This window comes from Marmota monax, unplaced genomic scaffold (genome assembly GCF_021218885.2).
Source record: "Marmota monax isolate L192 unplaced genomic scaffold, Marmota_monax_Labrador192_F-V1.1 WCK01_AAM20220418_F8-fsc00039, whole genome shotgun sequence".
Taxonomy (NCBI): Eukaryota; Metazoa; Chordata; class Mammalia; order Rodentia; family Sciuridae; genus Marmota; species Marmota monax.
The window spans coordinates 7,397,184-7,409,764 of record NW_026693602.1 but is presented as its reverse complement, the minus strand read 5'-3'; the positions used below and the strand labels follow the sequence as shown (position 1 = coordinate 7,409,764).

The following is a 12,581-nucleotide window of genomic DNA, read 5'->3' as shown; positions in this document are numbered from 1 at the left end:
AAAGCTTAAAAGAGATTTTGAGCAAAGGTTTGACATAAAAGTATTGAAGCTCTAATAAGAAACTTGCAGAAGGCAGGATTGAAGAGAAACATCTTTGAACCTAGTCCAAGAGTAAAATTGAGAAGCAGAGAGATTCAAATTAAAGTGGAGGGGAAAACTCAAAACAGATACAAGACGTATTCCAGAAATAAAATCAATAGGACATATGAAGAAAAAACTTAAAATCAACTGAATTGACCAGCATAGTAGAAGGGTGTAGGAAACAGCATGAGAGTTTTGTAGTTATTCTTCTTAATTTAGCACATGACATGAACTAAATTATTAAAACTTACAATTATAATTGATATTGAATACATAACAACAATAGCAAAAAAATCAAAACCAACATTGAAAATTTAAATGGAATGATTGTTAAACCAGATTATTACATGGCAGTTATTTTTATATCATCTGAATTGATTCCTAGCATCAAAAAGCTTACAATACACTTAATGTTTTTATCATCAAAACAGACCTAGATGAGCAGCCTACTCTGTTGTGTTAGTGTCAATAAATGAATCCTAAGGCAAAGACTACATTTCTATAGAAGGTCATTACAGACTTAAAACTTTGAATTTAAAAGATTTTTATTGAAAATTTAGACTAATTAACAAATTTAAGCTATAAAATTGGTGTTGAGGGTTTTACAATGCTAATTATGAATATATTTAGGTTCTTTATGTGAAAAAAGAGCTGTCCTAAAAATTGTCATGTTTTAAATTCACATACTTGTCTCCTGAAATTTGCCTCTAAATGTGTATCATGAAAACCATTATACAGTTACCTTTTAAATTAAACATCGAGTACAAACGCAAGTTAAATGTAATTGCATAATGCCTCTTAATTACTTGTTTAATAACTGTCAGACCTCATAAGAGTGCAGAAATTAAATATGCAAAAATATATTAACTCATCTATTCCATCCCCTTGACAGTGCATGAATATTCTCCATTAAGAAAAATAGAGTTTTACAAGATGATTTTCTATTCCAGTTTTAAATGATTTTTCCTTTAAAAAACTATACCTAACAACATTGTATTGTATTATGAGTTAATTTGTTCATTTTACTCTAATCATGAAACCAATTGTTCTTGTGCAGGGTGTGAGTGTACTTAGAGTTCAAAGGGCTCTAAAAATAGGATACACATGTACCTATGAAGAAATTAAGCCACACTATACTAAGAAATTGTATAAAATATTCATATACTATGGGATTTATAGATATTTTCTGTTAAATAATAAAAAGCCACTTTCCAGAGATAAAATTTATAGGACTTGGTAAATGATTCAACTTGGGTGTGAGATAAGGAGAAATGGCAGGAAATTTCCAGAGACTCCTGGCTTCAGACATCTACTTGAAGGTGGACACCTGCCTAAGGTACACTTTAGCAGCATGAGTGCGTAAGAACGAGAAAAATAGCGTGGGGATCACCTTAAGAAAACATCTTTCCCAGTCCTTCAGGTTTTTGTTAGCTCGTTTGTTTTTGTTTTTTCTCAAAGAAAGGCCCTCTTCTCTAGTTGCTCAAAACCGTGCCCTGGCCTTTGGCTAAACTGAGTTCCTTTGCAGGGCTTCAGACCTCAACCTGCTCTCCTCCCCAGATGTTCGAGAAAAACCACTGTTATTTTACACACCGTGTGCACCTCACGATTTGCAAAGTATTTTTGTGAACTTTAAATGTATTGGTGTTTACCATAATACTGAATCAAGTGATAGGAGATACCTTCCACACACTGCAGATGAGGACATGAGGCTTGTCATTTACAATCCTTAGAACAGATCCCATACTACCCAGCAGATCCAGGCAGGTATTCTTTCCTCTCTTCCTAAATCCCTCCAGAATGACCAGAACTTTGGTTTTGCTTCTAATATACTGCAGGTAATTAGAGCACAATTTAGTAAATTACCCCATCATTTCAAACTAGCTTGTAATAGAGTTATTAAGTAGCAGAAAAATTTTAAGCGACATTTGTGCCATTCAATGAAGTGTATAATGACATAGAATCCCTTGACATTTGAGCATAATAGATATCTATCATGAATCTATTTCAAAAATATATTGGTAAAATTTAGAGTTGCATTATCTAAGGCACATAGCATCAAATATTGAAAATGTGTCATTTTTAGTAACACTTTTTTTTCCATTTTGGAACACTATGATTCTTGTAATCTAATAATTGTTGTTCAAAAATTGTTTCTCAGAAAATGCTGAAATGAGGTTGTTGATTTTTGCTTTTGAAATCTCAAGTTGATGAAGATAACACTTCAACAACTGAGTCTCTTATGGAAATACATTCCATCAAAAAATCTCACATATGACATGCAAATGTTTTTAACAAGCTGCATAACTAAGTAGAGTGTGAAGAAAACAGTTGTATTCAAATGGAGGACAGCTGTAAATTAGATTTTGTGATGATACTTTATGCATGCTTTTTTTGAGAAAAATGTCAAAACTATCAGTTCAATGAGCCACTACAGGGGAAGAGAAACTCATCTAAGTTGAGAGATTCATGATAAACATAAATATACAATTAAGTAAAATAAGGTCACAAACTGAATAATAAGATACAGATAGGTGTATTTTTTTAAAACTTTTTTAAGTCCAACTGAGGAATGTTTTATTAAGTTTGGACAATAGTTTTAAGGGATACTTTCATTAAAACTGCATGTATTCACTTTGATTATTAAATTTTCAAATAACTAACATACAATTGTGATGTAAAATGTTCTAAGGGATAATTTAAATCATTTGAAACAAATGGTTCTTATAATTATTTTACAAAGAGAGGTAAGAAGGAATACTAAATGGTATCAAATGTTCTCCATAGCAAAGAATATTAGTCAATCCATTAATCGTGATTCTGCTTTGAAAATTTACTGTTAGCTGTTCTTTTTTTACATGTCCTTAGCTCGTATGCTATAACACTGATGAAGTTAAACTTTATATGTGCAGAGGATTTCCAGCTAACTATTCAGGCACATCAAATGTTCTACTTCAACTCAGTTCAATAGAATATCTTTTCCTGTCTTATGAGAGGAGTTACCCTTGGCTTAAGCAATACACACATAAATAATGCTTGGATTTTGCCCTCTAGGATTTGATAATTCCTTTGGAAAAATATACATAAACACTGGTAGTGGACTAACATTTCTAGTGTAGGTAGAAAGGCAAGATTAAGTCACAGGATAAAAAAATTACAAGCAATGAACGCAGTATCATCTTTTCTACTATCGAAAATTGTGATAAATCATTTAGACCTATAAAATGAATAACACTTATCACTAGCTATTTCTCTCTATATAGCTATTTGTCTATATATCATTTCCTTAATATTTTTGCAGAAATTTGGAAAATTTTCTTTTTAAAAAATTCACCTACAATCTGTCTTTTTTATACTTTTGTTTGCAAATGTTGTAAGTTCTGTTATAATCTGAATAGTCTTATAAGATTATGAAGCCGAAAAATCGGCTTCACTCACATCTCAACATATGTTAGCAACTTAAACATTGAGATGATCCTGTTCCCTTAAAAATATGTAAAAATCCACAGAAAGTCATTGTTTTTTGTACATTAATTTTGGTTTTAATATTCATTCATATATTAATCATTCACTCAGGAAATACTATTGAGGACCTAATGCCAGATATTGTTGTCACACATGGCACAGTAGCTAAAGAAACTGAGAAAAAAATAATTTGCCTCTTAACATTTGCCATTCTAGTGTGGGAGAATAAAAACAAGAAAGTAAAATGTTTTGCATGTTAGAGAATTATGTGGACAAAGGTTGCAAATCAAAGTCAGAATCCTACTGGCCGAGCAAGAACTATGCACTGAATCCTGGGTATATGGGCCACTGAACCCTGGTTGCCAGGTTCTTGGCTCTTGAAGGAGAAAAAAGAGCATGGGAGAATTTGGCCACAAACACTGGGAGCCAAATAGAAACAATGTCAAGCCGAGCATACTCCAGTTTGGCCAATGTGTAAAGTTTTAATGGAAAGAAAACAGCATGATTATTTTATTATATAATAGTACTTTTCTAATGCAAAAATTTATCCCTCTTTCTTCTAAAAATAGGTGTCCAAAGTTAATTCTCCAAAATTAATTTATAGAAACCACCAACACTTTATGTAAATCAGTAAGTGAAAAAGAAGGAAAGGTAAGAGGTTGGTGGTCACCATATGAAGAGATATACATGGCCGAGATATAATATGAGTGGCTACTGAGGCCACAGAGTCATCATCCTTGTGAACTTTCTTCTTTGCTCATCACGATTCCCTTGTCCCCGGTCAGCATGAAGCTAGTGTGGTTCAGATCTTCTCCCTAAGGGATAGAAGACTTTCTCTTTTCTGTCTTTATAAGTCACTGTTTTCCAGGAAGTGTTAAAAGGTAAATTCCAGATGGCTTTGGGGATCATACCTCAGTGGAAAAGCACTTGTGTAGCATGTGCCAAACCCCAGATGCCATCCCCAGCCCTAAAAAAAAAATAGTAAATTCCTGCAAAGAATCTCCTGGGATTGACACCTGTGCCTTTTCCCCAATAGTCAAGCATGAATAACTGTGTTGGATATTCTGCTAGATGGTAGAATGTCTTCACAGGAAGTAAACCTGAAGAGGAAATCTGAAATGAGTCTTCCATGTTGTGTGGATTGACTTTACTGATTATCTTTTTTGCTGTTGTGATATGGGATCAATTGCCACCATGCAGTGGAGCAGAAGTGGTGCAGATGGAGCTTCTTAACACTGGACCTTGGCCATAGCAGGGCTGAGCTGCCTCCCAACCCCTCTGCTGAGTGTCTAACCAGTCAGGATCAATACCGACTCAGGAACAGACCTCTATGACCAAGGGAACCAGCCATTACCTGGCAGCCAGATAATTGTATAAGGGATCCTTGTCACCAGGGAGAGCCCAGAGATTTATCCTCATAAAAATAAATATACTGGATCTGGATTATTTTGCTTGTTAATGCTTGGAATGCTCCTATAAAAATTACCAACCAAGGGGTTGTGGTTTAGTGGCAGAGTGCTTGCCTAGCATGTGTGAGGCACTGGGTTCGATTCTCAGAACCACATATAAATAAATAAAGTCCATTGACAACTAAAAACATATTTTAAAAAATCACCAACTTTGGCTTCCTGGATGTTTTATTTATTACAAGGTATCCCAGCACACCCATAAGGTAAAAATCAAGAAATCACTGCCAAATAGGTCTCTACAAGGCCCACGTGTTTGTGCACTGCCATGCAAGAGAAAGCAATGTATTTTTAATTTTTTTTCTATCTCAAAATACCATACAATATATCTTTGGTTTAGATACTCAGGATTCCTAAGGAAAGCAAGCTTGATGAGTAGAAGTAAAAATATAAATATAGCACCAGAGCTTTTATCCCTGGCAATACAGAAGAAAGTTCAGTAAGGTGTGTAGGTGATGACCAGAAGGCACTGAGGCGGAAGACTTGACCTACCTTCTCTTCTAGTCTTCTGTCCCACATCCCTTACCAGTCAGGTGCTTCACCTTCACTATGCGAAGATTAAATTATCTTAATTGCTTAACTGAATATAAGTCCTGTTTTCACATTTTAAAATAGGTAGAATATTGATCTCAGGCACTGAGGTCTTCACATAATTATTCTAACTCCTTCATCCACTGGAAATTTGTTGATTAGATGGCAACAAACTGAGATTATAGAGTTTAATGAGCCAGGTTTCTGGATATTGGGTCCCATGGTTGCACTGGAAATATTGTTTACAAAATATTGTAAAAAGTTTAATCAACAAAATAACACAGGGATTTTAGGAGAATATCTGTAAGAAGAAAATATTTGAAGACAATGTATTTCTCTAAGCGAATCTTAAACAATGAGGATAAACAACATGGGGAAAGAGAAATGGAAAAGTGCTCTAAGAAGGCGGAGCAGAGGCTAATTTCAGGTGAGAGTCCATCCCATGCTCTTTTTGGGAGCAACCAGTGATTCCCAAGGAGCTTACAGTGACAGGAGAGACATTCCAGGCTCTAGAGAAGCTCAAAAACATCTTCCCTGTCAAAGAAGTCCAGGTGTGTCCTACTTGTAAGAAAAAAAATGATTTCTCAGCAACAAAGCTAGACTATTCCGTGGGGCCTGTTTGGATGGAAGGGGCAGTGTGGTCAATAAGAACGAAGAAGTTGTACAGGGAACTGAAAGGGCCACATATTCTTTCCACTCATATCACGTGCCCTTAAATTGTTCTGTGTCAAGCTGCTGCTAGGTTTATATCCATCCAAAAAGTTTGGAGGTGTCATTCCACCTTGAAAGACCAAAGAAGAACTAAGCAGATCCCAGGTTGGAAGCAAGGCAGGAATTGGCCACATAAGCTTATCTGACATAAGCTTGATTTTGTGGGAGACTTTTTCCAGCCTAACCCAACTCAATAGAAGCAAAAACACGAGGAAGAGTTTTGTAGGTTATGTCCTTAATGACAGCGTGTCTTAGTCAGTAAGGTCATCTAATGTACAGAATAATCTCCAGGCTAAGAGAAGGAGCCAGACCCTAGGTGGCTGGTGGAAGATTTGAAGGAAGTAAGTCCTTGAATTGGCTGTTTACACTCCTAACAGGTAACACTCATCACAGGCAAAGGCTTTATGAAAAGGACCTCAATTTTGCAGAGCTAATTTATTAATAAAAAGAAACCTTCCATAAGATAAATAAATTCAAATAGAAAAATATAAGTTTATCCAAAGTAGAATACATGGTGATCTAAGTGCTTGTTTCACTTTCCAATTCCTCATATTTTTGGTAATAAATTACTATTACACTCTTGGAAAGTTCTACAATGTAAGTAGAATGGTCCAACAGGCTCTTTGTAAGTTGTAAGGGAGAGCACATGCATCTGTGTGCTGATGTGTATGGCTTTGGTGCTTTTCTCTCCTCCCAAATTAGTCCCATAGCTTAGAGTTTAACTTAGCCTACTATTTTTTTTTTTTTTGTGGGGGTGGGGGGCTATACATAGATACTTTGAAATATTTTGTCCTTTTTTTTCACTAGGAATTTGTGAAAGGATTTTATCTATATCTAATTTTGAACTTTATCATCAACAGATATTTAGAGAGGTTTTCTTAGTAAGAGATGGTTTTATATTACACACTGTAAAATCACAGTTCAAAATTACCTGAGTAAATTTATTTTTTCTAACAAGTGCTTTATAAATATTCATTTAAAAAGTCATGTTTATAAATTGAAATGGTCCTTTGTAAATGTCCAATTACAATCATTTGACAAGTATAAATACACTTTGTAGCAAACAATACCCTGATTTATGCAGATCCCATTAGATATGACTGTGAACTATAATTATCCTAGTGGACTATAATTTTGTCTGCCCAGTCATTCATAGAGTTTAATACACTCAACTGAGACTGAATTTTCGAGGCTGTTTCTTACCGTGGCAATGATGTATGTGTCACCGCCCTTTCTAATTCTGTTTTCACTTGAATAAATAATCTCAGCTAGGACCTGGTTCATGCCATTTTGCTCAACTCAACAGGACCAATATAGAATAAGAATATTAAATGCAAGTCATTTTTGTTCACTTAAAAAAAAAACACTGTTTGCAATCTTTGTTGGTATATTTTCTTTTTAGTGCATTTGGTCATTACAGGTTAAACACATTGGTAGTTAAATTATTGCCTCAATGAAGTAAATTGCCTCTTCCAAAGAATGTTTTATCTGGGCAAGAAATCATTGCTAAGATATGGATGTCAAGTTTGAACAAAAAAAAATTGCATATTTACTTTTCTATTTTAAATTCCGGGCCCATCATTTCTCTTGACTTGGAAAGTAAAATCAGTTTTACAACTTAACGCGTTTTTAGTAATAGCTAATGCCAATGAATTACCCAACTATATTATAAGAAAGAACATAGAAATGCTTTAAGCAAGGTGTTTGCATGATACCAAAGAAAAGAGGCAGGTCAGGTGAATCACCTGTTTTGGTACCATTCAGAATTGTGAGGATGTGACTGTGTTGTTAAGTAGCACCATTATGTGCAGTTTTTGATTTAATATTCTAAATAGTTGTTGAATGTAGCCATGTTTTTCTAAATTTAGATGGAAATCTATGGAGAATAGGGTCTATTATCAAAGAAAGTTTCTTTCATTTCTTTCTAGCACAGCAGTAAAATTCAAAGAAGTGAAATTTTTCTTTCCAGATTTTGTGACATTGTATAGTCTTCAATAATTAATTTTTGTAATACAAAGGTAAAGTAAGCTTGCAGTAAAATGGGAAATTATAGAATTGAATGAAGCAATTTTAAATTAAGCATATGGAAAAAAAATACTTGTTTCACATTGCAAATCATTTTTCTTAGCCCCAGAGTTTCATTACAGCTCCTGCTCCCTGAAGGTACTGAAAGGCTCATCACTATTTTTCTCTGAATAGCTTCATACAAAACATAAAGTCAACTGTTGGGTGGCACCTGTTTCTAGGATTTGTGTCTGGTATCATTGTTGGGGACACTATTCATCTGAGGCAGTGCTGTGCTGAGGCCCCTCTGGACCTTGGGCACAAAATTACAATGTCCTTGGATGTTCAAAAGAGACGGAAGATGATGAATTCAGTGTGGTCTTCCATGCCAAGACAGGGGTCACGTTTTTTCTTTTTTGGTATTTTGCAGTTATACTATATTAGATGGGTTTCTGAAAAATACTAATTTTCCTCCAGACCTATCATGGGATTTTAACAAAGACACATTTTTCAGTTTTCATTTCTCAACCTCCTCATCTTTAAGTCCATCATAAGCAAATGGGTGACTGCTCATGGCATATTCAAAGTGGGGAGCAAATGTGAATTTTAAACAACAGCTGGCACTTGTAAAACTCAGAGAGTATTGAAAGACTATAATCCTTTAATTCTAAGCAGGTGTGCATTATTCTTTCCTGGGAATTTATTCCCCCAGGATTTTGACTCTTTCTTTCCCAAGAGGCTTCCTGTCTCTTCTGCTGTCAGTCCTTCTACCACCTCACTTCACTCTCAGACACATTTGCACCGAACAAAGTGCTCAGGTTAGGCTCAGGTTGGACCTCTAGCATGATCTGATTAGGACAAACAGTGTCTTTGCCTCTGTGTACAGAGTTAAATATACAGATATATGTTTGCTCATTTATATTCTCCCTTATCCCTAAAGTTTGTATTTTTGTTTTGTTTTTCTTGCTTTTTTTTTTAATTACTATGGTTTGTTAAATGCTTCTTGTTGATCACTTTAGTATTCTGTATGCAAAGATATTTTTTTCAATTTTATTTCTTTGGAGTTAAGATTAAAGAGACATGTAAATCTTTTGATTTCTTTTCCCACAGCAATTGCAACATCATATAAAAATTGCTAAGCTCTTAAATTACTGTGATCTATGTCTATTAAATTTATAGGCAGTGTTGAAGAAGATGTATTATGCTATTTCCAAGGACACAAGAGTTGAAGTTTCCTCCATACTAAGAAGTCGACAGTTTCTGTATACTCACTATTTATATATAGCACCCCTTTTGGTTTATAATTTTTTATTATTATTATTATTATTATTATTATTATTATTATTATTATATACCTTTGGAGCAGGAAGTCCCAAATTCCACATTCAGTTGTATTAAATACTAATTTTTTTGGCTGAGAAAAAAAAATGTTGTTTTTTTTTTTTGAAATACATATAAAAAAAAATGTGGCACCGGATTTGTCTGCTCTGGCTGTTCCTTCGGCCAGTGGCAACCTCAAGGTACACTCAAAGACTTGAAAGCTTCCTATAGGTGTCAGTACAATAGGCCAGGTTCTCAGAGACAAATCAAAAGAGTTCAAAAGTAAAAGAATGTTCTCATTCTCAGTAGGCTGGTTAATTGTATGTGCATTCATTTTGATTGATTTTTAACAGTGATGGAAAGAAAGTAACTTTTCAGTGAAGAAACAATTACAGCAAGAACTGCTATCCTTTACTGAATGAACAATGCTATTTATAAAGGAAGAAAATTACAAAGGTTTGTTTCCTGCTGTTAATTTTGCTAGGATACTGAGTTAGTATGACACTGCTGGGAGCTGCAGGAGACCTGTGAGATACATGAGCAGGAAGGAGCCAACCTGATGAGCTGCATTAATCATCAAAAGCTCCAGTTAGTGAGTGTCAACAAGGGGTCTGAGTGGGATTGCCCCGGGCCCCACCCCGCAAAGTAGTGGGGAAGGTAATTTTAACTAACAGCTAAAGTGACCCAAATCATTGATTAATTTTTGACTTGCATCACTTAGAGATAAGAAACAAAATTTATCGTGCCAAAAAAAAGTTGTTATGTTAAAGGAAAATCAACAAGGAAATGAGTCCATCTCTATTTTCCCTTTTGAGCTTTGAATCTAATCTGTTTGCTTGCTGGAGGGTGCTTAATAAAGTACAGTACCACAAACTGGGTGACTTAAGCAGTGGAAATGCATTTTGTCATAATTCTGGAGGCAGGAAATTGGAGCTCAAGGAGTGGGCAGGTCCAATTTCTTATGAAGAATGTGGAAAAGAATCTGTTCTAGGCCTTTCCTCAGTTTCCTGTGGTTTGTGGACCACCTTTGGAGTTCTGTGGCTTGTGGGCAAATCAGGCACCATTAGGCGGGGCCACTTCAGAATACACTCTAAGTCTGAATTCAAACCAAAATGAGCTTTATCTACCTGGCCAGGGACTGTCACCCACCCATAGAGACTGAAGCTGTGTGAGAGAACAGCAATTTCTGGGCCTGTGTCTTGAGAATTTAAGGAAGAAAACTAAAGCTCAGGGACTTTGCTTGACATCATGTAAGCAAGCTAATCATAGAAGCTAAGGCAGCAGTTCCACAGCAACTCTGTTAACCACATCTTGGGTCCAAGCAGGAGTTAGAAAACTGAATCCTGAGTTCGAGCAGGTGGTTAGTGGGGGCCAGAATCTACTTCAAAGTCTTGGGTCACCAAGACTACCATATCTGGGGTTGAGTACATTTTGTGGGGTGCAAAGTACAGAAAAACATATATCATAAGAAAACAGCTTGCATTTCAGTTTCTCAGAAACAGCTCCTGTAACAGTTTTTTTTTATAGAAGGCAGCAAAATGGAGTCTTAGGCCTGTCTATGACAGTTCTTGCTTTATAATTGTCTTATCTCACTTATCAAAATCTCATATATATAATCTATATTTTTTTTACTAATCTAGTAATGTACTATAGAAATGATCCCTGAAAGTATAGTCTTTTTTTTTACTAATCTATAACCTTTACTTACACTCTTATTGATTGTATTTATCATTTCACACCATACCACCACATCTCTGAATTCACATTTGCCTATCACCCTTCTTGTGTCTACAAATGTCTCTCTTTTATAAGGAGATTAATCATATTGGATTACGGTCAGGGTTAATAACCACATTTTTCATGCAAATTCCTCTGAGAGACTCTATCTCCAAATCAGATCACACAGTAATATATGTTAGCATTGTAACACTTCAGTTTGGTATAAAGGAGGGTGGGGAGGCCCATTCATCTCTTAACATGATGGTAACCGAATTAGGATATGAGTTAGAATTTCATTCTTTACTGAAGCAATTTCAAATTTGCTGGAGGGAGAAGACATGCAGTCATCAAAATAGTTTGCCAGGGGCAGAGTGTGGAAATATGTGCATACTAAAGCTCTCTAAAATATTTGAAAATTGAAACATTTTTATTGTTATTGTATTGTTTATAGGTAGAATCATTGAAAATTAGCTACAGAACCCTGGTTTTCACACAAGCAAACCAAGGTCACTCACTGTGTTGTGGAAAATCTTATAGAAATTATACAGCTAATCACAGGGAGAACTTGTAAGTTCAGTGTAAATCCTCAGAGAACACACAAAAGAAAAGGCAGATAGAATTTGCTCTTCCTGGGTGTATACAATATTTAGCAAAACTTTTACTTTCTGGTAGCCATAACACATGGACCTTTTTTTCCCCTCATTCCCATTGTTTTGCCTGTATGAATATAATTAGCATGTATCAGTTCTAAAATAGGAGTCAATTTTAAATGTACACATGGTATCTCTGTGGGTAAATACAATTTTAATCAGAAGCAAGAACAGTTATCAAAGAGAATTCACATAGTTTGTGCCAGTGCTAAATATAAGAGAATCATATTTTAAACTTTACAAGCCATGTAATATCTTTATTGTTATAAGGCCACAGCAGGAATAATTATATTACAAGGATTATTTTTTACTTTATAGGTGGTAAATGCCAATATGAACATGATGAGGCTTTTCAATCATCAGTGACCATGTTAAATAAATCTCTAAGCAAATTTGGTTTCTACATCATCCATATTTGATAGGATTGACAATTATCCTACTAAAAGATTATTGCTGAAACAGCTTACATTTCAGTTTTATTTTTATTTTATTTTTTTTTACATCTTAGGAATGCAACTGTGAAAAGCCTATTCACATATGCATAATTTTCCTTCAATCTGGGTTTAAAATATGTGATTTTTCCTCCCTCAGGGTATTTCCAATGATCTAAGTACTGTAGTGCAACTCTGAATACTGA

The 12,581-nt window shown here is 34.9% G+C and overlaps 1 pseudogene; it reads right to left on the bottom strand.

The window, feature by feature from the left end:
- Positions 1-11,062: 11,062 nt before the first annotated feature.
- LOC124103136 (small nucleolar RNA U3) lies at positions 11,063-11,253 on the bottom strand (annotated as a pseudogene).
- Positions 11,254-12,581: the final 1,328 nt, after the last annotated feature.